This window comes from Myotis nattereri, assembly GCF_964212035.1.
Source record: "Myotis nattereri genome assembly, chromosome: 4".
Classification (NCBI taxonomy): Eukaryota; Metazoa; Chordata; class Mammalia; order Chiroptera; family Vespertilionidae; genus Myotis; species Myotis nattereri.
Window position 1 is genome coordinate 12,260,848 of NC_138079.1, and position 25,762 is coordinate 12,286,609.

The window sequence follows — 25,762 nt, forward strand, 5'->3', positions numbered from 1 at the left end:
GTTTGCTGTGACAGACGGATGGCTGTCAGGGAGCCGCGGGTGCCCGAGCAAGCTGCTGTGCAGGAATCCCAGGTGTCCCAGGCTTGAGACAGGGACAGCAGCCTGGGCAGACACTGCTGTCAGCAAGCATTCATCACACTTGGCAATCCACACGCTTTCATCCCACCTAGATTATTCCAACCCCACCCTGAGTGTACCCACCGGGGCACAGAGGCTGGCCCTGTATTTTAGGGGGAAGTTCCACAGCCATGTTAAAAGAAGTTATGGCGGGCTCCCACAAATGAGACCACACACTTTAAACCAAACCAAGCCAAAGTTTCGTTTAGATTGCAGCCACAGGGGTCTAGTTCATCACCAGGAAGAAGGCCTGTCCTGTGAGCTGCTGCGGAGCCTGTGACAATTCCACCCATGATGCTACAACCACCAGGGACAAGTTTAAACATCTACCTTGCACCTACGGGATTCAGAGTACAGAAGGGGTCAAGTAACGCCAGACATTACTCTTTCATGTGGTAACTAATATTCATGAAAGAAAAAGAAAAAAACAACAACTGTTGATCCTCATTACTCACGAATTCCATGTCGCAAACCCGCCTATTTGCTAAAACTTATTTGTAACCCCAAAATGTGCTGTTGGCTGTGAGTTCAAAGCTAATGAATTAAGTATATATTAAATAAGATGCTTTAAACAGAAAGACGCATAGCAAGGTTCTCTGTGGATGGGTGATGAAGATGCTGCACCCAAAGGCTTCAGGAGCTTAACCTGCCAGGTGTCCTAGGAGCAATGGTTCGGTACCAGCTCATACACTGTGCGCAATGACTACACAGAGACAGCATGGGTACCGTGAGGGCGGCCTGTAAATACTGAAGGACCTGAGCCACAGTAAAACACCCCAGCAGTGGCCCTGCTCTGCGCAGGAACCTCCGAAGCTGACTGGCGTGAAGGCGAGTATACTGCAAGACTGTAGGAATGGAGTGGGTATTGCTCAGAGGAGGAACCACCTTGATGGAAGGAGACTGGGAGTCAGGCAACAGAAACTCAAAAGGCGACAAGTTGCCTGATCATTCCTGATACACAAAATATGGGCCCTCTTGCTCCAGCAGAGCACATAACTCATGGTGCTGCTGCAAGCTGCAGGGCCCCAGTGCCTGACTGTCTGGCACGAACCACATCAGGGGAGAGACCTTTCTGACGTCATCCTACAGTGAAAATTAGGCCCCTCCAAAACAGGAATCTGAACAATGAGCGGGCATCAGGGGTGACAGGCCAGAGGCAAGGTCGCTTCCCGGAGGCAGGCCCTGGTTGTGGCTGGCAGGACTCTTCGGCTCACATAATGTGAACCAGACCCCCATCTTCTGCATCTGACAGTGATTCCTGCTCCGTCTATTTAAGGGATGATTACCGTCTAAAGAGTTGATTGCAACTCATTACACTTGAGATAATATATTCCTGACAGCCCAGGCTATTAACTTGAACTTCTAAATACCCACACACGTCACACATGGCCCCTCTGACATATTCTCATCTGTTATGTGTTGAATAGGAAAGTGTGTTCTCACTGCACAGCATATAAAGGAGGAGAAGTTAAACTGGTAGAGAACAGCGAGTACTGTTTTGTCCAGTCAAGTACAGGTTTATAATTTAATTGAGTCACTTTTAGTACATGGAGATATTGAACATTGAAACACAAAACAATCAAAGCAATCCACAGATGCTATAGAATAAAAAGGTCCAAAGCTCTTATTTCCTTACTTCCTGGTGGACTCATCTCCCTCCCCTTCCCTCCCCACCCCCCGCCCCCCCCAGCAGCTTCTCCCCTTGTATTATCATCTGAAGATCTATAACTACAAACCTTTGGGAATGGAATTGGCTTCCTTTTGAACTACTTGCCTTCTTTTATAATAAAAATAAAAATAAAAACATTGAGCCTCCTTCTCCATCTCCACCTCTATACTGTTAGTTGTCCATAGAAAGTGAGAAAAAAAAAACCCAAACAGAAACGGTTCACGTGTCCTCAGGCTAAGAAAACGTACTGATAAAGCAATGCACCGTTTCCCAAGTTCAAGAAAAACAGTGTCTCTACCATGATCCCAAAAAGATAACTTGGTAGGCTCCACAAATATATTTGTCAAAAAAAGCACATAGCCTATAAGAACAATACTAGTAAATCAAGTTCAAGTGTCATGGGTGTGAGTCAGGCACCAGAGTTTTTATTTCCTCAGCATCAGACAGGCCTTTCTCTTGCCTATACCCCGAGGCTATGATTATTGCAAACTAACCACACCTCTCCTGGAGTTTCCTGGTTAGTTTGCATACAGTCAGTTGTTTCCAGAAAAAGCTTCAAGACTGGGAGGCAGTGTGCCAATAGGAACGGGCCAGGACAGGAAAAGGGTTTCAAATTGGGATCAAGCAATCCTGTAATAAGAAGTTGTGTGAATTAAAAGAAATAAATGACGATTCCTTCTCGCTTTTCAGCCAAATCTGGCTCTAAAAAGTCCCTGATATCTCAGAATACTCAATGCTAAAATAAGGATGTGTGTCTATAACTTCACAGAGCTTTAAAGAGATCCAGTGGCAACTTGAAAGGAAGGCTTAAGCGCCACAAAATGTTTAAACCAAAAAGTAGAGAAATGATTGATATTTGACTAAAACTTCCAGAAGAGCCTTCTGGGAAGGAAGAGGGTCAGCAGGGGACACCCCCTCTGGATTTCAAATGCACCCAGTGACCAGAAGGTCTGAGCCAGCGCAGAGGAGGGGCTCACAGGGAGCATCAGCTGCCTCCCACTGACAGCAGGAGCCCGTTCCTTGTTTCTGCAAAGCCCGCAGCCCTAGCACTTTGATTGGGGCATCAGTTCTAATTAATTTCCACTCATCACCTTCATCTTTCTGCACGTGACAAAGAACTACCCTGCCCATGGCCCAGCCAGGGAGGGAAATCCGTGTCTCGGTTGGTCACACTGTTGCCTTCCTAGACGTTTAATCTCTCTCCTGCAACTGGCTGCAAAGAATTGCTTCTGCACCACATGCAGGTGAGAATAAGGACTGGGCTGGGGAAGAGAAGGAGGTCATTGGAAGCAGAGAACAAAACATAACAAAACGAGCAAATTCAAAACCCTGACTTCCAAGGGAATTCAAGGAGGACAGGAAGAGGTGAGCGGACCAGGAAGGAGAAAAGAGGACCATTCTGGCGAGCAGACAGCACACTGACGGACACCTGTGACTGTGGGAGCTAACAAAACGCAGATGTGTCCCTGGAACTGGTCTCCTGTCCCCACAGCCCGGTCCTAATGTGGGTGAACCTTCCCCCAAACCACAAAGGCTGGAGGCGAGGGAGAGCTAAGTCAGCCCAGCTGCAATAACAAAAGCTGAGAGGTCGAACCACGAAAGCTTTTAAAAATAAACACTGGGATTCAAAGGAAGGAGGAAACCCAGCGCTGGGGGACTTCAAGAAGCACTGGACCTCACCAGACATCATTTTTAAAACCATTTGGAAACTGCTTTTCAATGAGGTGTTTAAATGACAACAGAGGGGCCGGCCTCTGAAAGAGAATGGGATCAAACAGAGAAATCCTCAGAAGTCCCTGCTCAGACTGTTCCTCAAAGGACGAAACGGGCCTTTTATCTCCCCAGGAAAACTTCCTCGGCCCTGAAAAGGCCTCAAAGCCCCTGAGACACTGAAAGTTTCTAGAGTCTTAATAATGTTACCCCCTAAAATGTCCAAATCAATCCTAGCAAATTAGCCCAACTATGTACCTATTTCAGAGCTTTTGTGAAATAATGGGTCTCCCTGCTGGTACAAAAAGCATGCTGGCTTCCAAGTTTAATTCCTGAAAATATAAACTGTGGCCCAGAACTTCCTAAGTTAGTGAGAAAAGGAAGAACGTGCCATCTATTCAGAATGGCGGTGCCGGAGTAAAGCTGCAACGCTGTCTGTCTTCTTTGAGAAAACGTCTGAAAAGGCTCCCCTGAGAAGAAATGGCTCCGCGACCAAGTTCAAACCCTGCCACTCCTCTCTAGCTGTGCAGCATGGACATGTTTTGTTTTGTTTTAAAGCTTCCTGGGTTTCTTCTGCTATAAAAGCGGGATAATGTCAGCAACCAGGTTACAGGAAAGTAATGAGGTTTCAAAACTATGCACCCAAATTTCCGGCTCCAAGTTAATGTCAATATTGTTCTCATTACAACAAACGGTGTTCTAGTCTACAGTCCGGGAGTCTCTAACGCAGTGGTTCTCAACCTGTGGGTCACAACCCCTTTGGGGGTCGGACGACCCTTTCACAGGGGTCGCCTAAGACCATCGGAAAACACATATATAATTACATATTGTTTTTATGATTAATCACTATGCTTTAATTATGTTCAATTTGTAACAATGAAAATACATCCTGCATATCAGATATTTACATTACGATTCATAACAGTAGCAAAATTACAGTTACGAAGTAGCAATGAAAATAATTTTATGGTTGGGGGTCACCACAACATGAGGAACTGTATTAAAGGGTCATGGCATTAGGAAGGTTGAGAACCACTGCTCTAACGTCACCTCTCTGGGCCTTGCTGCTTCATCTACAAAATAGAGTCAGTGGGTTACATTATTTTCCTTAGTGGCTGCTTCAGGTCTTGAAAATCTAGCTGTCTGGGAATTTGGTTTCTTTCCCTGTACTTTGCAACTTCAAAAATTCATTCTATACCTGGCATGACATTTTATTTCTCAGAGTTACTTTTCCCGGGAAAAAAACAACACACAAAACATCACTTTGATTCCCTCTGGAGCATACAAGGACCACATATTTAAAAAGGCTCACAAGATAAGTTTTGATACAAAGGAAAAGAAGACGTATTCTCTACAAATCAGCATTTCTGCTTTTATTTGAGAATGGGGGAAACAGGGATATGTGATAAAATATAAAAGCTGATGACAGATGAGTCGCTTTTTTCCCCTACAGATAGCAGTTTTGTTCTAAATCGTCACGCTTTCTACCTTCTAAGCATTGATCTGACCAGTCTTGCAGTCTTTCTCAAATGCCTCAAGATGACATAGAAAGTTTAAACCTGAAGGATCTGCTCTGAACTGAGATGAGCATTTGGCAACGAGGCATTTTGCTCAAATGTTAAGCTATGCCACTGTGTACGCACATCGATAATAAATCTATCCATGAGACCAGGGTGGCAGGCCGCCATCCACATGTGGTCCAGCATGAAAATTCAAGCAACGAACGGTCAGGCTGCCCATCACACCATGGAAGGCAGCTGTAAACTGCTCTGGGCTGCATGACCTGCCCTGTCCACAAGCTGAAGCTCCAAGATTAACGAAAAAAACCTCTGCAAAGCCTGGGTCTCCAGTTTAAAGCCAAGTTGGCTGTGAAATATATCTCAGGAAGCCTTGCACTGCCATGGATGAGTGTCAATTCTGTGGGACATGTGTGAGCATCAATATTTGGGGGCTCAATGACAGGGAATGGGCAGGTATAAGAAGCTGAGAAGCTCAGGCAGAGAGTCCCAGAGAGGTACACATTTTACAATCAGATCTGTACCAACAGTGACATCCTTTAGAGCAGTGATTTTCAACCTTTTTCATCGCACAGCTCACATAAGCTAATTACTAATATTCTGCAGCACTCTAAAAAATATATTTTTAGCCGAACTGACAAAAAAAAAAAAAGGGTATCGTTTTGATTCATTCATACCAGACAGCTTTTGTTGTGTTCTCTGTTGTCATTTTTTTATTTGACAATCTAAGGGAAAAGAGATCAGTGCACCTGACACAATAGTCAAGTATTGCCAAAACTCTTGCGGCACACTGGTGTGCCTGCTGTGGGACACTGGTTGAAAATCGCTGCTTTAAAGGCTTTCAAACTACTTTCACCTTCAGCTAGGAGAAGGAGAGCTATGTTGAATGAAAACTGGTTCCCAAAATCTTAATGACTCAACCCCCGATTTGATGTATTTTGACAAGATAAAATATAGACCAGGAAGATTGTTATCAATGACAGTGGCAATAACTAAATAAAGAGTATTTTATGCTATACATATGTATGAAGTTAATATCTAATATAAAATATTCTTTTTTTAATTTGTCCATAATTACATTGTTTTCTTTAAAAATTAAAAATGTCTCCTGGAAAGCCATGCTTGAGAGAGAATTTGAAGTGGCTCCGAGGATACCTGCCTCCACATGTCCATGCTCTTGCATGAACCCTCTACCTGAGGGCAGATGGGACCTGTGACTTGCTTCTACCAATAGAACACAGCAAGGTGACCAGATATGAGTGACAATGTGACTACGTTATATTAAATTGCAGCACCAGCTTGCTGGAGTTTCTTTTTTTTTTAATATGTTTTTATTGATTGTAGAGTGAGAGGAAAAGAGAGGGAGAGAGTGAAACATCAATGAGAGAGAGAGAGAAGCAACAATCAGCTGCCTCCTGCAACCTCCCTACTGGGGATTGAGCCCAAAACCCAGGCATGTGCCCTGACTAGGGACAGAACCAGCGACCTCTCCGTGCATGAGATGCCATTGAAACAACTCGGCCACACTGGCCAGGGCTGGAGTTTCTTTATCCCTGGTTGGCTTTCAGAAAGCCAGCAGCCATACTGGAGAAGCCCACATGAACAATAAGCTATGGGAAATCAGGAGGAGCTGAAGGAAGTTTCCAGCAAGAAAATGAAGCCCTCAATCTTGCAACCACAAGCAAATAAATTTTGTCAACAACACAGTGAACCTGGAAGCAGATTCTTCCCTAGTCAAGCCTTCAAATGAGACATCAACCCCAGTCAACTGCCCTTGATTTGCAGCATTGCTAAGAACCCAGATGATAGCTCACAGAAACAAGATCACAAGTGTGTGTTCTTTTAACTCAGTGTGTTGTACCATTTTTACATATTAAGAGACAAGAGACCTACTGCACGAATTTGTGCACAGGTAGGTTACTCAGCCTGGCCAGCTATCAGGGCCTATTGGGAGGGCCAGCCTGCCTGGGGGAGGAACCACAGGAGGTTGGCCCCAGCAGCAAGCTAACCAATGGTCAATTCTGTGAGGAATCAGGTTCCCTACTCCATCCTGTCTGGGTCTGGGGTGCAGGTGAACCAGATTCAGGGCTGACAGAGCCCCAGCAGTAAGGTCTGGGTCAGTGCGCATCATAGATACTGGCCAGTCATCCAGCTGTTCCAGTCATTCGGCTGTAACAGTCACTTAGGCTTTTATATATGTAGACTAGAGACTCGGTGCATAAAATTCGTGCACTCAGGGGATTCCCTCGGCCCGGCCTGCACCCTCTCACAGTCTGGGACCCCTTGGGGATGTCTGACTGGCCGCTTAGACCCAATTTAGCTCCCACAGGGAGTGGGCCTAAGCTGACAGTTGGACATCCTTAGCACTGCCACAGAGGCAGGAAAGCTCCCGCCACTGCCACTGCGCTCACCAGCCATGAGCCCAGCCAGCTCAGGGCTTCTGGCTGAGCAGTGCTCCCCCTGTGGGAGCGCACTGAGCACCAGGGGGAAGCTCCTGTTTTGTGTGTCTGCCCCCTGGTGGTCAGTGCACGTCATAGCGACCAGCCGTTCCCCCGTTCAGTCGATTTGCATATTAGCCTTTTATTATATAGGATAACTAATGCAGATCATTAAAACTCAAGTTGTTTTTATTTAAAATAACTTTATATTATAATTTATTTAAAATAATTTTATTTAAAATAACTATATTATAATTTATTCAACTAAATTTATCTGTCTTTGACTACAGTTATATACATATGTTTGATTTAATAATTTTATTTCAACTACTGCATAAAATCAAGCATTGTAGATAGCTGATTCTCATTTTCCATTCACTGCTTTGCAAGTGGTTCTAAAGGAAGCTAAGTTAAAGAAGATTAAAACATCAACATTTGATCTTTGGTTACTAATCATAAATAGTTCAATTATAAAGTGGCATATCAAATACAGCCAGTTTATTTTCAAAATTCCAACAAGTCATATAAAACAGCATTAGGAAATTTTTATTTTGAAGTTAGCAAGAGTATAAATGAAAGATCTGAATGTTTGAATAGGCATGAGCAAGCTATTACTAAACTGTGCTATGTTAGCAGCTCACAGGTTTGAACAATTGTCCATGAATTTACAGGAGTACATGTTAATGAAATCATAAATGCAGACTTCTAAATTTTACACAGAACAAAGAAGCTCACATTAAAGCAAATATCTCACTGTTCATTTCAAACATTCTAGAGATTAAATATACTCCCCAACATGAAATGGTCCACACCGGTGTATTAGTTCGTGTTGGCATAACAAAGTACCACAAACTAGGTGACTTAGCCAACAGAAATGTACTTCTCACAGTTATGGAGGTAAAAATTCTAAGATCAAAGTGTCAGCTGATTCATTCCTGGTAAGGGTTCTCTTCCTAAAACCCAGGTGGCTATCTTCTTGCAGTGTCTTCAAATGGTGGGGAGATCCCTGGTGTCTCTTCTTATAAGAGTACTGATCCTACCATGAGGGTCCTGCCCTTATGACCTCAACCAAGTCTAATTACTTCCCAGAGGTCCCATCTCCAAAAATCATCACATCAGAAGTTAGGGATTCAACATATGAATTGGGGGTGGGAGGGAGACACATTCAGTCCATAGCAATAAGTATTAAAGTATTTTTTAAATTGTGTTTATAAGGTAAATGTGATGGGTATGTTTAAATACATTATTTCATCTGCATTCTGTTAAAGATCCTAAAAATTTGTGAAATAAAATAGAGTGTGCTAGACATCCAAGTACAAAACTTTTGTTGCTTCCTCAAAGCAAAATGTTTTCCACCACATCTTCATTTTGGAGGGGAAGCAGGAGGATGTGTTTTCCTCATCTTGACAGTGTTTATCAATTTGAAACACAACCAAATGTTCCAAGTTTATATTTTCTAGCTCCTAGAAATTATGGAGTTCCTTATTTCATAAAATTCATTCTTTTCTTGTCATTGAAAGTGTACAATACAATCAAAAGAAAATAAATACCATATTAAAGTCATGTTTCCCTCTACTGATAAGCCTTTGTCATTATGTTTTGAAAAATTTAACTTATTTGTTGTTTTAAGACTTAAATTTGATTGGTTAATCTATTGTCTATTTTGCTATTCTTATAAAGATTACGCTGACAATTATTTCTTCTATTTGTTGCCTTAGACCTCCCTAAATCTTACTGAGCAAGAAGCATGAAGCTTCTCTTTGGACCCAACTCTCAAAGTGGCTAAGAAGACTGAATACAAACAGTCTCACTGAAATTTCCATTAGTTGTAGGAATGCTCATTTCCTTAGTCATGGACTTCTCCCATCTATAGCCATGCATTTCACACTGAGATTTCCTAAAACAGAAATGAAACAAGGAACTCCATAATTAAAAGCTTTTATGCCCCCTGGCCAGTGTGGCTCACTTGATTGGGCATCCTCCTATACACTGAAAGGTTGCTGATTTGATTCGTTCAGGGGTTTCAAGCTTGATCCCTAGTAGGGGGCGTGTAGGAGGGAGCGGAGCAATGTTTCCCTCTCACTTCAATGTTTCCCTTTCTCTCCCTCTCCCTGCCTCTCTCTCTAAAAATCAATGGGGGGGAGAAAACAAAGTTTTTATGCAAGACCAGGTAGGGAGTTATTTGAGCAAAGCTGGAAGAGCTGAAATGGTGGTGGGAAGCCTAAATTCTCGATATTATTTCAAACTTAGTTTTATTCTTCTCATATAGAGAAAGCTCACTAAATTTTCCAAAGTGTCCTAGAGGCATGGAAAACCAAAAGTTATCACTTAGAACAGTGATGGCTGTTGACACGCGTGTCATTTTTTCGGTTGATTTTTCTTTGTTAAATGGCATTTAAATATATAAAATAAATATCAAAAATATAAATATTCGTTTTACTATGGTTGCAAATATCAAAAAATTTCTATATGTGACACGGCACCAGACTTAAGTTAGGGTTTTTCAAAATGCTGACACACCAAGCTCAAAAGGTTCGCCATCACTGCCTTAGGACAAAGGAAATGTAATGACCAAGGTCCAGCTTGCATTTGGCAATGAAAATGCCCACAGTAGTCGCAGTCGGCTAGCTACTAGGACATGGAAACCTCAGCTTAGCTCCTTTATAACAATGACACAGGTAGAGCGAGATCTTTCATTGAAAACTGAAGAAGCAATACTTTACTGCTGAGTAACAGTGGATCCAATGGGAGAAAGGCCTGAAGAATTACACTTTTCCAAATAAACATCGAGAGTCACCTGTTTTTACAGCAGAATCAAACCTGGGCCATGAATATCCGCTCAGAAGCACCACTGCAGTACCATTCTAGCGCACCTTGCTACCTCTCTTCCCTGCAAGACGCACCTTCAGAAGGCGGTGTAACTAGAGATACTTAACTCCGCAACTGTACATGGGGCCACAGTGGTGGTAGAGACCTTCAGAGACCTCCAAGTTAGAGGCCAGCAGTCTATGCTTTTTAATTAGCAAAGGATAGGTACAGTCTCAACAGCCTGGTATGTTCCCATCCCCCACCCCCACATATGCAGGCAATCTCCAAATGCTTGAAATTCTCATTCTATGTGCCAGGAAAGGGGCTTCCACTCCATCCTATCCTCTCTACAGTAGCCTTTCTAGTCAGGAAATCAAACACCCAGGAGACACTGGGACTGGGACAGCTCAAAAGTTAAAAACACACGAATGTCTTTATCAGTCCTCTCTGCACTTCCCTTGTTATGATGGTTGCACTGAAGGCTGCTAGGAACAATTCAACCACCAGACTTTCCCCCACGCTGCTGCTAGCAGCATCGGTACCCCAAGCCTGAATAAATGTTTGTGAGTCTTCCAAAAAATAATGATGCACCTCATTCCCGAGCTCTCACAAACTCTCACTTGGTGGGGATTAACTTATGCTAAACAAGAAACTTTACTTGGGAAATGCAGGTGTGCAGCAAGGCTTCTGATAAATAAAAGTTCATTGAAACAACTGGAGGAGGAGAGGCCCGGTTTATCAACTGCATTTGAAAGAGTTGCTTTAAATCCAGAAAGAAACAAAACCACACACGAGCTCCTGGTGCTGCCTAAATAGTAAAGGTTGTCACAGCCTTTGTGGGGAAGGACAGGAGGTCAGGACAATATTGTTAATAATTAAGCATGACTTCCCTAGCAAGTTCATTCGCTTTTTTCTAAGCTTAGTCCGTTGTAATCATTCTCAAAAGAAAGGGCTCTTTATCCAGGCATGAAGTAAACACAGCGGAACCGCTACAAAAATAAAGCAGCCAGAATATAAACCATGTAAAAAACCCCTCTGGGGCTAAAAACGGATGCTCTCATTTTGCCTATGAAATTATAGGTTCCACAGGTGCTGGGAGCCGCCAAGGGCCCCACTGCCAGCGCGCCTTCCTCTGTCCCGAAGCAGCTTGCTCTCCTCCAGAGAAGTGATGTGACAGGAAATGACAAGGTGGGTTTAATATCCAGGTAGTAGATGCTGAGACCACCAAAGTCGTTCCAAACCAGCAGATGGGGCACGCCAGCCCAGGCGGGGACACGTCCACACACAGCTCTGTTTGAAAAGGCAGTGCCCTCACCCCTGAGGGGTTACCACTGCGTATATTCTGTGACCCTCATCTATGTTGCTGATTCTGAAGGCAAGATCCATCTGAGTCTTTTAAAATTAGTGACACTAGCCCGGCCCAAGTGGCTCAGTTGCTTGACTGTCGTCCCATGCACTGAGAGGTTGCTGGTCCAATTCCTTGTCAGGGTTGCAGTTTGATCCCTGCAGGTCAGGGCATGTACTGAAGGCAACCGATCGATGATTTTCTGTCACATCAATGTCTCTCTCTCTGACTCTCCTCCTCCGTTGGCCTCGCATTGACGCCTGCTCACTGTCGCCACCTGTGCTGAGTGAAATCAGGAGAAAACGTGGGAAGGGCCACAAGTGGCCACAAATGAATGTTTGCTGCGTGGTAGTCTTAGCCCTGAATGAGACCATTAGGACTCGTGAAAAACGAAGGCTGGTGGCAAGTCCTACGCATTGGTTTGCAGCCATCTGTGACCAGAGGTTGTCGAATCCCGAATCCCATCAGTGTGGAGTGGAGGGTGATGGGTGGAGGGGTGAGGGAGTATTGCACAGGTTTCCTTATATTCCCCCAAAGACCTTTCATTGCCTTGTTAGTTTCCGGAGTCCCAGTTCCATTATCTGGAACTTACTGTGAGGCTGTGTGACATGAAGTCATTTACTTAGTTCTGGGTTCTGACTCCCCATCAGAATCACTAAGGAAACAGCAAAATGTAAGGTCTCAGGTCCCTCATAGACTTACTGAACCAGAAACTCTAGGCAAGGATCCTCAAAGACTCTGTTTTAACAAGTTACCGGGTGATTCCTGTGATACTTATTGCTTATTTGGGAGTTTATTTTCAGTTCAAAATCAGAACCTAATGTAAAAATATAGTGACTTTCCTAAGGATGTTCTCAAAAGAGCCCACGGATCAATCCTGAAACAGTTGAGAGAAATTTACTCATCAAAAAAAAAAAAGTATTTCAATTACCAAGATGTGCTTAATAGACTCAATCATAGCCCATTGGGCTGACGGCCATGTAGATATTTAATTACTCTACAGGGATTCAGGTCCTTGGGCAAAAGAACTAGTCCCTGCCTGGAGCGCGAAGGTGACGTGGAACAGGTTCAAAAAGTATGAAGAGTGTCCAGGGCATGGAAGTGGAGGAGGTGAGAGCAGAACTTCAGTGAGAAGCTCAGGGTGAGTTAAAGGGAGAGCAGCCTGGAGGGGAATTCAGAAATGAAGTTACAAGTTAAATTGATGGTCGACGCTACTGACCTTCCCCTCAGCGTGACCAGACTGTACGCCCCCGATCTCCCTTTTTCTGAGAGCATTTACTTTAGAAAACTCACCATTTCAAATCTTTTCTCTGCTCCTTTGAGACATAAATCTTGGCCCAGCCTCTTGCCAGTTTTACAACCCAGGATTGTTTTTCTCCAGAATCTGGGAGCCATCCTTTTGAAATGAAATCATCAAGAGAGATAGGGGCCCTGTCTCTCCAGCTCTGTGGGAGGGAAGGAGCCTAACTAACTTCAGTAAGCACCAGTCAACAAACACAGATGACCTCACCACACTGACCACCCTTTCCCCGAAAATCCTCCAGTATCTTTCCATTAGCTCTCCACTGCTTAAAACTCTCTAGCTTACGGTTTCATTGGAACTGAGTCCAATCTCTCTCCGCTACTGAAATAGTCTTGAATAAAGTCTGCCTTACCTGTTTAACTTCTCCAGGGGGATCTTTCTTTAACATTATTGAAGCAATCTGCATATAAGAAAGTCTGTTTCTTACTTTATCTCAAGGGCAATGGGAAACCAATGATGTCTGACAGCTGGGGGTGCAAGGATCTGAGTGGTTGTCTATGGGTGTGGACTTGGGGGGTGAGGGGGAGGTGTCCACATGCTAACCTGACAAGCTCAGAAAAGGCCTGCATGGCAGTCTTGCAAACTTAAAGACATAAAGTAACCACAAAGGATGGTCCGAAATTAAAACTTTAACAGTTATGGTCCTAGCCGGTTTGGCTGAGTGGATAGAGCATTGGCCTGCGGACCTAAGAGTCCCGGGTTTGATTCCGGTCAAGGGCATGTACCTTGATTGTAGGCTCCTCCTAGGCCGGACCTTAGTAGGGGCTTATTCAGGAGGCAACCAATCGATGTGTTTCTCTCCTGTCGATATTTCTGTCTTTCCCTCTCTCTTCCCCTCTCTCTAAAAATCAATGGAAAAATATCCTCAGGTGAGGATTATAATAATAATAATTATTATTATTATTAATTAATTAAAAATTAAAATAAAAGCAGTTATGGTGGATAGTCATGTCCTAGGCTGGTATTTTCCCTGACAAGGTCAATTTTTACCTTAACTGAGCCTATTGTCTTTTTGCATCTAAGATAACATACCTATGAAATATCAGAGTAACTTGTAACTTCCCTTTTCCCCAGATCCCTGGGATACAACCTAATGAGCCTGGGCGCCAGGACAGAGACCATAAATTCCTTCATTGTTATTGTTATCATGTTAATTGTTGACTGTTAACTATCCTGTACCCACCTAAGTAGGTTTAATATCTTACTAGGTGAAACGTCATGTGGGACACTATCTTTTTACTTTTTATACAATCCCAGAAGTCATCTCCACCCCCCTCCCTCCCGCCGCCCCCCCCCCCCCCCCCGCCATCTTTGCTTTCTCCTGCCTCCCTAATCTATCACCAATGGATTTCATGTAACCCACGTAAGTCTTCTCCTTTGATATAAGGTATAAAACAAGGTGAAAAACCACCATTCTCCAGAGCATTATCCCAATCCATTGAGATTCTGCTTCCTGGCAATTGTCGACAGTTTGGCTCAAATAAACTCACAAAAATTCTTTACAGGTTTGAATGTTTTTACATTAACAAGGTATAATCTGGTTATCAATGTGGAGATCCTCTGGAAGCAGAGATTAAACCGGTAGGAGTTAGAGGAATCATGAGGCCAGTAAATGAATTATGCCTCAAACAGTCAATGTGGTTGAAGAGATTAGAAAAGAAGGGCTAGAATATTGGGGGGATGTGGGGGAGAAGGACAGTTATTTATGAGATAGAATTTGGTGGCTATTAGAGAAGGGTTGTGGAAGAAAGATTATTTAGAATGATTCTGAGATTTCTAGTTTAGGAAACTAGGTAATGTATTTACAGTCAAAGATAAGGAAATCCAATTACTGAAGAGTCATTAAATGAATGCAATCTGCTCTTATGTTTCTACGAAGTTATTATTTTCAACATTTATCATAAATATTTCAGAGTTAACGATCTGGGATTCATTTCACCTGGGTCATTGGCTGGTTTTACTCCTTCCTCCTCTTCCCACTCAGCATTAAATAACTGGCATCCACTCTCAAGGAGCATTTCGAAGACACCCTTCTCAGTCACTGCCAAGGGCGAGACTGTGTTTTCAGATCGGTGTGTCTCAGACTCACCACAGGAGTGGGCCGACTGAGGGAAGAGGAGAGTGAGGCTTGGCAACCCCAGTGCAGAGGTGTCTCCTTCTTACTGAGCAACCAGAGACCACAGACAGGCAAAGGCATCCTCATAACTGACTGTCCAAACCGATGTCCCTCCCTGTTCACCTATGTCAATAAAAAGACCCAGGCACCAAGAGCAGGAACGTGCATTGCATGAACTGTTCTGAGACCGATGAGCATTTATTAGTCCTGGATGGTGACTTCTGGCACTTTGGGGAGCTTCCAGGCACTGGCTGATGGATGCCTAAGCTCTGCTTGGCCATGCTGCATTGCAGAACTCCACAACCAGGCAAGAGGGCATACATGGAAAAAGTTTCTTTGTTTCCTGGCATAGACTAGAGGGCCTTGAGCATGGGTGGCTTTCCACCTTGACAGAATTTGGATAATAAACCCCAAGGAGCCACTAAGCCAAAATCAAGCCAAGGCAGGTCGCACAGCTCCATGCCCAGAGGTAGGAGCCAGGGTGGGGGAGCTGTCTAGGCAGGCCAGAGCCCGTCCTGGCCCAGCGTGGGTCTGGCGTCAAGCCTGTGGGAGGCTGGTTCCTTGTGTGGAATTCCTAAATGCTACAAATAAGGGAACACTGCAGCTGAAAGTTTTACAGGTTTTTTAGTAATAATACCATTCGGGGCACTAAAACTTCAAAGTCCTTTTCCTAACAAAGTCCAACTAATCTTTACAACACCCTGGTGAGCTGGGAAGCAAATGAGTATGCTTAGCCCCATTTATGGAGCGCAGAGAGCGGTAAGAAGCTTAGCTCGGGGCTATGGGAAGATCAGTTACTCACATGTGGGTAGCAACCAAGTCCAGATTGGGAACCACAGCGGCTCCTTACTCCGCTGACTCAGGCAGCTACTAAAACACAGGGAGGGTCAGCTAGGAGTCTGTCATTACTCAGGGACACTTGTGATCAGATTTTATTTAAAATAAAATAAGTAGACATTGTTTCTGGTTGTAGCTTTAATAACAGTAAATGACAGTAATTCTGCCAAATTAGAAAGGGCTGACTTGAGATGCTGACAGACTCCACCATCACTGGAACATAGGTGGTAGGATTTCAACAAATCTCATTCACAAGGCAGCTGCGGTGGCCCCTACATTCTACTGCTTCCCATCACAACCTTAAATGCTTATTATGAGTACTAAACTTCCGTAGCATTTTCTTTAAGTTATAATAGTTTTCTGAATATATATTTATTATTAATAAACTTTGGAAAACACAAAAAAGGAAAAGGGAAGTGACAGTAGTAAATGATCTCTTGGTGTTGGATTATGATTTCTGGTAACATTTGGGGGGTATGTTCTACCTGTACATTTTTATACATGTAAATTCATTTCTATTATGTAAAACTAGAGGCCCGGGGCACAAAAATTTGTGCACTCGGGGGGGTCCCTCAGCCCGGCCTCTGCCCTCTCACAGTCTGGGACCCCTCGGGGGATGACCACCTGCTGGCTTAGGCCTGCTCCCCGGGGGGATTGAGCCTAAGCTGGCAGTCAGACATCCCTCTGGCGGCCTGGGAGCCCTCTGGGGATGTCCACTTGCCAGCAGGGAGCAGGCCTAAGCTGCAGTCGGACATCCTTAGTGCTGCTGAGGAGGCTAGAGAGGCTCCCGCCACCACTGTTGTGCTGGCAGCCATCAGCCTGGCTTGTGGCTGAGCAGAGCTCCCCACAGTGAGAGTGCACTGACCACCAGAGGGCAGCTCCTGCATTGAGCGTCTGCCCCCTGGTGTGTGTGTGTCATAGTGACCAGTCATTCTCAGTCGTTCTGCTGTTAGGGTCAATTTGCATATTACCCTTTTATTATATAGGATAGAGGCCTGGTGCACGGGTGGGGGCCGGCTGGTTTGCCCTGAGGGTGGCCCGGATCAGCGTGGGGGTCCCGCTGGGGTGCCTGGCCAGCCTGGGTGAAGGGCTGAGTGCTGTTTTCAGGCTGTTCAAACCCCCCAGTGGGGACCTTCACCCCATGGGGGTGTGGCCAGCCTGGGTGAGGAGCTGAGGGCTGTTTTCAGACCAGCCACACCCCCTTCAGGGTGGGAGTCCCTACTGGGGTGCCTGGCCAGCCTGGGTGAGGGTCTGAAGGCTGTTTTCAGGCTGGTCACACCCCCTTCAGGTTGGGGGTCCCCACTGGGGTGCCTGGCCAGCCTGGGTGAGGGGCTGATGGCTGTTTGCAGGTTGGTCAAGCACCCCAGTGGGGACCCTCACCCCATGGGAGTGTGGCTAGCCTGGGTGAGGCACTGATGGCCGTTTTCAGGCTGGCCACAGCCCCTTCAGGGTGGGGGGCCCTACTGGGGTGCCTGGCCAGCCTGGGTGAGGGGCTGATGGCCGTTTTCAGGCTGGCCATGGCCGCAGGCTGGAAGCAGGTATCTGGGATTTATTTAATTCTATAATTGAAACTTTGTAGCCTTGGTCCCACTCGAAGCCTGGGTTGCCCCTGGCAACCCATGTTTCCAGCCCCTCCTTGAGCGGAGGCCACGGCAGCTGGAAGCAGGTATCTGGGGTTTATTTATCTTCTATAATTGGAATTTTGTAGCCTTGAGTGGAGCTCAGTGCAGGCCATGGCAGGCAGGAAGCTTGGCTTCCTCCATCGCCGGGGGTAACCTAAGCCTCCTGCTCACTCCAGCTCTGTGGCCGCCACCATCTTTGTGACGGACTGACAGAGTGAGGGTGAGGGTGTGATGGTTAATTTGCATATTACTCTTTTATTAGATAGGATTGGAATTGCTCCATTGATCTTCACCTAAATCCTGGAATATTCAAACATATGGTTTAAATGGCTACAAAGCAATCTGTCAAATGGTTGTAACTATGTATTGAGCCAGTCCCTAACTACTGGAGATTGTGATGGTTTCCAATTACTGCTCCATGACACCACATAACATTTCTCATCAATCTTTCTGATTATTTGCTTAGGACAAATTTTTAGAAGAGAAATCATGGAGTTAATAGATTCATACATATTTAAAGCTTTTCATATATGCTACCATTTTTCACCAGACTGTATCAATTTCCACTTTCACCCGCTGTAAGAGGTTAATTTTTCTATACTGGTGGGGCTTAAGAGTGGCATTGGGTTGCAAGTCATGGTCAAGGGCACTTGGCATAAAGCCATGTTTACAGAAAGCTTGTTGGGATGGCTAGAGAAGGCTTCCAGAGAATGGAGAAAACTAATTGCAGGAAGCCACTGCTTTCCAATACTATCATGAGAGTGCACCAAGGAACACAGAAGGCCGATGGACCTTGAGTGTTAGCAGGGCTGATGCTAAGCACCAATTGTTCATGCTGAGATAGTGGTGGCTTGAAGCAATTTCCTGACCTGATAGCCTCCAAGTAAATGTTTATTGGACCTTACTAATCTTTACTGACCTTTACTGACCTTAGAGATGGTCTGCGAGCTACCTGTTTGCCATGCTTTACTGAGAGCAAGATGTGTATCTGAAACTGAATAAAAAGCAGATAAGGCCAGGCTTCGGTGTGTCTCTTCAAGAAAGAGGCTCCACCTGGCCCCCAATGCCTTCTAAATTCATATTTCTTGTATAGTATTTTCATTTGTGCATCGGCCCCTCCTTCAGATCCTGAACCGCACCACAAATGTCACGGCAACTAACATTTCTCCATTCCCACTACCATTCAATAAGCAACTAAGGAAAACACCCCATGTATAAGGTTCATGCAGGTGTTATACATCTGAGAAAAACCAGGCTGAAAGAGATTCCCTAGCTTATTTATAAGTCATGAAGCCAGGATGCCAGCCCTGACTAACTTCTCCATCCTACTGAAATATAAATGGGAACCCAACCAGTCCTGGGGACCCTAGCTCCAAGGGTAAGAGGCCCTTGGAGTTAGTCCATGGCTATTTTCCCTCCTCTTTTTCAAGAAAAGTTTTCAGTCCTAGATTTAAAACAGCCTTCTGCCTTCAATGAACTCCCAATGGGCTTGAATGGAAGGAACACTTCGTAAGAACCTTGGGAATTTTTAGTAATTTGAATGAAACCCTAAGGGTAAGCTTTGAGTCAGACAACTGTAGATTTTAGTCCTGACTCTGAAAATTAAGGTGTGTGTTGACTTTGGGCATGCCACCTAGAGCTCCTTTGTGAATTGAAGATGAGTTAAAGGAGACAGTGCATGCAGAGGGGATGTCCTGATGTCTGGAATGTGGTATATCCTCAAGAAACAACAGCTAGTAAGATTAATGTGTTAGGAGAATTTGCACTATTTCCACAAGGCAATGAAGGTATAGCATAGGTTTTTGACTCAGAGGATAAAGAAAGAAAGCTAACATCCACACATAGTGAACTCTGCCCACACGATGTCAGGGTTAATTCCTGGGCTGCATTACCCAGGCAGGCACAATTAGAACAGTTCCAGGAGTGCTGAATTCCCTACCCCTGCACTCTTTGTCCCCAAAATTCTGTAGAGATAATCTTTCATGCAATCTCTGGGGAAAAGGATAAAAATTTTTTCTACAACCAACTCTAGCCAGCATTCTTGTCCAACACGGAGCACTTATTCATCCTCTGTGAGCTTGTGTGTAAAGTGAGGATCACGACAGAATCTACCTGCTGCGAAAAGTAAAGAAGATAGCAGTACACTAACGAAGGTTATGGTGACAAAGCCTGGCACATAAAAAACAAGAAAACTATGTACAGGTATTATAGTCCTCATGAATGCTGTTCCCCAGTCTTCCTGGTAGAATCCACATAGGCCATGGCCAAGCCTTTGCAAATAAGTGCTCAGTATTACCACATTCTCTTCATCCCTATCACAGTGACAGCAATGCTCCAGGTGACAGCAGCCCCGGAAGCAGCCTGCCACTCCAGCAAGGATCACACAGAGCAGAGCCTCTGCCAACCCCAGATACAGAGGGAGCAGGAATGAGAGCCAGACATTCATTATTTAAAGTATGGTGATTTGGGGGCTGTTTGTTACGTTACCTGACCCATCGGATGGATGCTGACATTACTATAAGTAATTTGTCAGTCTTGTTCAGTAGAGCTAGAAAAAAAACTCTAGGTTTTGATCAAAACAGTAATAATCAATAATTAATAACTATTATCATGGGGACTTTCTCAATTAGAAGAGGTGGCCTAAGAGAAAGGCTATTCCAGAGCACTGGGCAGTTGGAGGCAAGAACTATGAGAAGGACTCTGCTTTCTTCCCTGGAGAAGGTCTGGGCCTCAGAAAGACCGAATTAAAGAACCAGGAGAACCCAATTCCCTCACATCCATAGATCACACCTCCAATTCTTCAAAGAAGGTGAAGTGGGTGCCCTGAGGGTGAACCCATGATGGAGTCTAAAACAACTGGGCCCTGGCCAGGTAGCTCAGTTGGTTAGGGTGTCTTCCCAACAAACCAACGCTGTGGGTTCAATCCCTAATCGGGGCACATACAAGAATCAACCAATGAATGTATAAATAAGTAGAACAACAATGTCTCTCTCGCTCTCTTCCTCTATCCCTCTCTCCCTCCCTCATCCTATCTAATAAAGAGGGAATATGCTAATTAATAGTCACACCCTCAAAGATGGCGGTTCCCAGTCCCCTCAGCCCTGCCAGGGCATCAGGCGTGCTGCACAGGTGGGGCCACCCCCAGGCGGGTCTGGCTGCTCCGCGCACCTGCCTTGGAGTCCTCCAGTCCCCTCAGCCCCCCAGCCTCCCAGGGCCGGCCCGAGGCACAGGCAAGCCTCAGATGGCGGCTGCCCAGCCAACGCCCATGGCACAGGCAAGCCTTGGATAGTGGCTGCTCAGCTGCCCAGGGCCGGCTGAGGCTTAGATAACCAGGGCCGGCCAAGGCTTGTGCTGCCGGCAGTGGCAGCAGCAGAGGTGTGATGGGGGCATCACCTTCCCCTGATCGCCAGGTCACCTTACACCCCTGAGGGATCCCAGACTGTGTGAGGGGGCAGGCCGGGATGAGGGCATACCCCCCCACCCAGTGCATGAATTTTCATGCACCGGGCCTCTAGTCAATAAATAAAAAGACAAAACAAGCTGACTGATTTCTCAGTTCCTACCTGTGGGTCTCTCAGCAACACTGCCCAGTGAGGCAAGTGGAGAGAAGTCTGCCAGGATCTAGTGAAACTGCACAGATAGAGCAGGTCTGCTCCTGCCCAGCATGCACAGCCCTCTCCCTGAGGTTTCTGTGTCACTGACTGAGTCAGGCAGGGACAGAATGACAAGGCCTCTTCCCACCACCCATACCACCAGAAAGACGGGAAATGCTTTGGTGCCGGATTTCGAACTAGCCATGACTTTGGAAAATTCAGAGACAGTTGCCAAAGCAACTGATTTTGGGTTTGATTAGAATAAGCAAGAGAGATTTTTTTTTTTTAATATCCAAAATGTATAGCAAAACTAAGGTTCATAAGTCATGTGCATTATGTTGAATAAGTTTTCTGAACTAACCAGTCTGTATATATTCCTGTAATACCTAAATACCTAGCTGAATGATACAATTACAAGCAAATGAATTTACTCTGAATTAAATGCTCCCTGATACATCTTTATTTCTATTTTACTTGAAAGAAGAATGCAGAAAAGTAACAACCTGCTCTTAGTAAAATGATGGGATGGTCTTTACACTATACGAGCTATAATGCAAAATTTTAAAAACAGCACCATACATTTTTTTTAATTTATAAAATAAACTATGGACTCATTGCTTTTGTCTCTCAAAATACATACTAGTATAGCCAGTGGTAGGATTTCTAAGGCTCTGTCCTTTGGAAAATTTTTCTTCCATTTTTTCTTTAAAAGCTTGGCAGTGTTTGGTTTGGTTTTCTTTATATCTGCCTCTTGACACTTTTGAGCATAAAAAAGACATTTTATAGTACTCTAGAAGAGTTTTCTTTATTTTATTTTATTTTTGTCCTTTAATGGCACCCCCTGATAACATTACATGGCTTAGAAAATCAATGCTGTGCTGTGCAAATAAGGTATAAAATGAAAAGTTCTTGCCCTGTGTTGAAAGAGCAGAGTTAGTCCTATTGAGGCTGTATCATTATTTTTCCATGAACTGTTCTATGGGCACAGAAAGAATCCTTAGTTCAGTCCAGGGCAGCAGCCAAAGGAATTGTCTCAAACAGCAGATCTGAGGGGAATAAGAGAGTTGGAAGGTAAGAGAGGAAGCAGCCCAAAAAAACTGCATCGTCATAATTTTTTTTATCACTTCCAGGTATGTTCCTAATGTTTTCAGAGGTCTTTCTTTCTTCCTTGTGTATTCACATATCCACTTAGAAAATGTATAACAATATGAAATAAAGGAAAAAAGTCATTGCCATTATCATTTTGGTGCATTTCTTTCTGGGCTTTTATCTACTCCGAATTATTTTTAGAAAAAGATATATTTATGTTTATGTTATATTTATATGTATATAATATTTATATATGTGTATATATAACATAAATTTATACAGAATTGGTGTTTATTAAATATTATGTATAAGATCCGTTTCCATGCATATAAAGTGAAATCCTTTAGAAGGAGGATTTGTAACAACTAAAAAATATTCATGTACTTTATACAGCATTGTTTATTAAATCATTTCCTTACTCGTGGCTATTTCTTTGGTCCATATTTTAAGTTGTTCATTTTTTGTTGTTGTTTGTGGGGATTTTTTGTCTATTCCCATAATAAACATGAATGATAAAAGTCAGCCAGTCATATAAAGGATTTAAAATAACAAAAAAAACCAACAACTTAAACATCTATTTGTAGGTAGCAGGGTTATGGTGCATTTTACAAAAGTTTGAATAGTAGAAAAATGGTGGAGACGGTTAATAGAAGCTGTGGACTGTGAGAGAAAGAAGCTCCCTCTCTCTCAAAGGTGAGGAGTTCAGTCCCTCAGGGTGAATCCTGGCGACCAGATTAGTCTGTGGGCAGAAATGACTTTCTAATGAGTCAGATCACCTCTTGCACACCTGGCTGAGGCCAAGTTTGAACAAGGCTGTGAAGTAAGGCTGAGCCTGAAGGCAAGTTTACAAGAATTCAGAGGGAGAAGCCAGACACACAGGGATACCAACTGTGACAGACAGGAGTCAAAGACAAGGACAGGCCTCCCACCAGGAAACAGGAGTTTGGCTTGAAAAAAACCAAGGAGTAAATAGGCATATCTGAGAATCATCTTACCAACTTTTTTAGGACATTCTGATATTTCATCTTAAAGAGCCTATCTGTGTTTTAAAGATTATTTATTTGCTAAGTAATTAGGAGAGGAATCCCCACCATGTGCAGTGGAATTTATCTTCTTCTACCTCTACATGTATAAGACTTGCCTGTCATCTCAGAATCATTCCCATCATCAGGGAGAAATGGCTACCCACTCTGCACAAAGGTAACACAGCAGAAAGGAGGGCCATCTGCCTCCTGCTGTCCAGCCCTGCCCACCCGTCCTGCCTTCACTCTGGCCAACTCTCAAGAGCCACTGGAGACTAAAATATGGCCAGCTTTCTCCTGTCCCATTGTTCTCACATCCTGGAACACGCCCCTCGTCCAGTCTGACTGCCTCTGCCTCTCTCATTCTTCAGGTCTACTTGTAAATGTCCTCAGACAGGCTCTTGTAGAAAGCCCTGTCAAAATCTTCACCATGCCCATTTCCTCCACAGCCCGCATCTCAATTTTCATGAGACATTCAAGTCTTTGTTCCATATTTGTTTCCTGTTTCCTCAACTACACTTTAAACAGAAAGGACCACATACTTCTTACTCATCAATATACACCTGGAGCCCATTGTAGGCTCTCTGTGAATACATTCTCCACTGCGAGCCTCTCAGGTCATGACACACGTTAAGTTTTGAGGGAAAACACGGCTTATAAGAAAATATTTCTTTTATGTTTCATAATATTCAAAAATTTTTTTGAGAAATATGCAGAAAAATAATTCACCTGCACAGGACCAAATGACTATTTCTATTTTAACCGAATGGTCCAGAGCAACAAAGTGAGGAAGAACCCAAAAACAGAAAGTGAGGTTAATTTGGCCAATAGGTACAAAAGTTAGACTGAACACGACTCTATAGCAAGAGAAATGTCTCATTCGTATCTGTGTTACCAGTGTCCATCCGAGCATCCCATCCTGTACCCACTGGACACCACCAGCACACCCACCCACCCCCCAGCAGTGACTGTCTGCAGACACTGCCAATGTCCCTTGAGAGACCAAGACCACCACCGGTTAAGAACGCCTGCTTTAGGTTACAGAAAAACAAACAAATTTAGTTTTTACTAAAAAATCACAATGCTGAAAATGGCTTCATTTTCCCTATCTTCCTGAATTCAAAGCTGTTTTGAAAGTTGAGCTAATAATATAAGCCATAAGTTAGAAAATAAGTCATGGGGATATTTACAAGGGATAGAACAGTCACTGCCTGAGGCAAACCAGTCATTAGCTGCTGCTAATCTGCAGGAGGATCCAGGCTTCAGGCACTAAAACCTTAGGGTTATTTATTTAGCCAATTAGAGTCGTTTTGGTGGCAACCCTGCTTTTGCGAGTATGACTAAGCTATGTGTATTCTTCAATTCATCAGGAAAATTGCTCATCGCAAATCTGCTCTTAGTGCCTGTCAGCGGGAAGAGGTCCTCCAGCCTGTGGAGAAGAGAAGCCAGCCCCGCTCCTGAGAGCAGCAGACTCATAGCTAACCCACTTCACAGGGAAGAGAGAGGTGCATGAGGAGTGTGTAAATTCGATGTGCTGACCGTAGCCCTCACTGCTCGGCTCCGATATTTGTAAAATACCTTGGAACCCAGGCGATCATGTTTAAGAGGGCCATGCCAGACTGCAGAGCTAATGGGAAGGAGTAAATGAATGGAAGCACAGCAAAACACCACCCATGACAAAAGCAAGAACAATGCTCTGAGCGCATAAAAAAGTGCATGTTACCCACTTAATATATGTACCAAAACCAAGCACACATGACAAAAGAATGGACAGACACGAGAGAAATGACTAACCACTTAAAGGTAGCTAAAAATGCGGCCATAAAAATTCTGAGTGCTATTTCTTATTTTCTGGTTTCCCTTCGCCCGGCTATGTACTCACCAAGCCCTCAGAGTATGTTCTTATATATCAAAAGGTTTAGAAGAAAAAAGTAAATCAGCTCCAAAGACTGAAAAGCTTAAGTTACAAAAGGAGTGCACTTTAAAATAATAAATACTCAAAGACTTAAAGGAGAGGGGGGAAAAGCAGCTGTGAGGGATTAGACAAAGAATAAAAAAGCTATTAAAGATAGAGATAATGTCAAGGTCAGTTACTTCTTTCTGCCTGACACAGGCAGTATGGCCAACATGTGCATACACAGATAGGAAGTCATATGACTCTGAACGTGACCATTCCTGGGAGCTAAATCTCTGTTCACAGAACCATTCTGCAATGCAGGGGTCCCAGGAAGAACCAAATCAAAATTCTGCCACCTGAGAATAATAACGAAAGGAGAAAATGAATTGTCAGCATCCACAGATTCTTTTCAGAGGGAAAAGGAACAGATTTCCAACTCAAAATCATTAAAACATTGGCAATTTTATAGAGAACTTCTTTCCAAAGATTAAGGCAAAGGATGATCCTGTTACATAAAAATGAAAGCTATGTTTATATAGCTCTTACAATCATTTCACAAATATGTCAACAATAATTAGTCACTGACATTATTTCATTGACTTCCCACAGTCAGGGAAATACTAAAAATTCCTTATGCGAGCTCTTTGTTTTAACACAGTGGTTCTTATTCCGCCTGTCA